We start from the raw sequence: 2783 nt of genomic DNA, 5'->3' as shown, positions 1-2783 counted from the left end.
GATGCTTAGTAACTAAACATGTCTCCTAATTGGCTTAATCCTAATGATTAGGATTAGTGACATGGCACCTAAGGGCATTTTGATAATCCACCAAGGGCATTTTTGTAAATTTTGTGCGAGAGGGGCATGGGAAAGTCGACTAGACTTTAGGCTGGACTGTGGTGGTCACCGACCGCCAGTGACCAGCCAAAATTTCTTACCAGAAACCAATCAGGCCGATTGGACTGATCCTAATCAGTTGTGACCGGCTTGATTAGGTACACCGATGATGGGAATAGGCCATGAATCAATCCAAGGGTCAGTTATAGACCAATTAGCCCAATCAAGAAAGGCCGATTATATTCGAATAGAGTTTTTGACCATGGATCAATTACTCGACCATAAGGATTGATCGTGTGACGATCACGCACCATCACTTGTAACATCCTCGATTTTGACTCTTGCTTTGATTCTGATTAGCAAGCCAAGGATCAGTACGCTAATGTCAAGACTAGGCCATAAGTCGACTCGAGGTCAATTATGAACCGATTAGCCTATTTAGGAATAGGCGACCAAAGGTTTGGTTATACTCAAATAGAGTGTTCAATCATGGATAGGTTATTCTACCATAAAGATTGGTCATCAGATGATCATGCACCATCATTGATCGATTAATGGACGGTTATGGATCGATTTTGCATGGTCATTGTATCGGCTATAGGTGATTCCACATGGTCATTATATCAGTCATAAACGATCATGAATCGATTCAATGCGACCATGTGTTAAGGCGGAGTGATCTATCCCACACTATTACATAACAACCAAGAATTAATGATGGATTGAATAAACTTAATGTGGATCAGCTTCAGATTGGCAATCAATTGTGGCTTAAGACCTTGCACTGGCCCTAGGACTGCCCATAGGACTGCCCATAGGATTGGTCGACTAGCCTAAGGACTGGCCCTTGGACCCATCCGAGAGCCCCTTTACACAGTAAAGGAGAAATCCAAATTTGATTCCGCTAATTAAGCTCGGTTGCGTCCAACTTCATCTTATCATGGCTCAGGCACAAACCTTGGACCAAATAAGGTAGTCAATTGCGGTTAAACTCGAATAATTCCCATCTAATGAGACGGCCTTCAATTTAGCTTCTTTTCTATGAAGCATTAAATGCCTTTGGAAGCTAGTAATTTAATGACGCATTGACTCATCTAGCCAAGTGGTAAGAAATGGTCTTGCCCCTTGAAGCCATTGATGTTCTATGGCTTCTAGCACATTACTATAGGGATGAGTCACACACACCTAATGAAATTCCTTGGAGAGCAAGATAACTAGGTTTTGGACTTCATAATGGACAAGATCCAAGGCTATTAATGGAGATAATGACTTTAGGGCTTATGTGTCCCTATTAGATTAGGGTCATTAATCCCCTACCCAGAGGCTTGGAGGACAAGGTTATCCAACGATTGATACTTCTTGACTCAAGACTTAGTAGGGCACAACTTCATCCTCCATAGACTTGTTACCACCTTTTGTTTCTTAAGTTCTGACTTAGATTTCTAGTTTTTATAAACTGCTCGACTTTCGCTATTTTCTAATTTTATAGAGCCTTTTATAGTTTGAATTTGGTGAAACTTCATCCAAAGTCACTAAGATAAGAATAATGGCAGTACTTGGATCTAAAGCCCTTTTTGGTGCCCCATGTGGTGGCGGAGAAGATAGCCTTGATGAAGGCCCAACAGCATTGACAAAGAGGTTTTTGGAGGTAACCTTATCGAGAATGGTATCAAAGTCATTAACAAATAGGCAGTTTCAATAGTTCCTCCACCAATTGATAAAAATTTTGAAAACACCCAGAGCAGGACTAAATGGCTTGATCATATAACCACAAAATGCCTTGTGAGTGACCATGCGACTATAAACAAAAGGGTTGGATGACTTGGTTACTGTGAAGTGATGCTTCTCATTAAAAGGGAAGTCCATAGAGTAGGGGTAGCGATCGGAATGCCTTAGACAGCCCGAGTTGCTTAGTGCAATATTGAGAGGAATAGATCTCCACAACCGACTTCAACTCCCCCTTGAGAGATAGTCTCAATGTTAGATAAAATGCAACCAAGATAGAACACTAGAACTTGTGGGTATCCTTGGATCGGGCAAAGGAGAAAACAAAGATAAAATCCAAGTTAAAGAGTGGGCAAAAATCGTCGGTGTTCAAGGAAATATAATAAAATCAGGAAAAAGTACAGCCAAGTGTCAAAACTTGACACGGAGAGACACTTAAGTGCCACCTCTGGCAAACCTTGCCGAAAATCCTATGTGGCAAATTTTATCAGTTTTGCTCGCCTATGTGACTTGCCGGAGAGTTGACTCGGCAAAGAAAAACGCAAAAACGACGTTGTTTTTGTGTGAATTTGAATTTGAATATAAAAATTAATTAAATTAAATTATAAAAATTCAAATTAAAAAGGGGGAGGAAGCACGCGGCTGAGGGTTGCTAGCAAACCACACCAATTCCATTCTATTTCTTTCGAGACGAGTAGGATAGTTGCCATCAAGCTGCCTCTTTAGAGCGAGGGCGTGACCAATGCTATTAAGAAGAAGGAAGAATAGCCTTTATGCCTTAAGCCTTGAGTTAAATCATTGACCTTGCACCTAGTTTGATTATAGGACATTGCTGCATTTCATCTCAAAGAGGATCAAACTCTTTCTTTCAGGATAAGGAATGTTGAAATCCTTTTCCGAGTGGGAATCTCTAACCCATGAATCTTAATAAAATAGAGATAAAGGTTGAAATAGTAGAC

Source organism: Eucalyptus grandis, chromosome 2 (genome assembly GCF_016545825.1).
Source record: "Eucalyptus grandis isolate ANBG69807.140 chromosome 2, ASM1654582v1, whole genome shotgun sequence".
Lineage (NCBI taxonomy): Eukaryota > Viridiplantae > Streptophyta > Magnoliopsida > Myrtales > Myrtaceae > Eucalyptus > Eucalyptus grandis.
The sequence above is the reverse complement of the archived record's forward strand: the minus strand, read 5'-3'. Positions refer to the sequence as shown.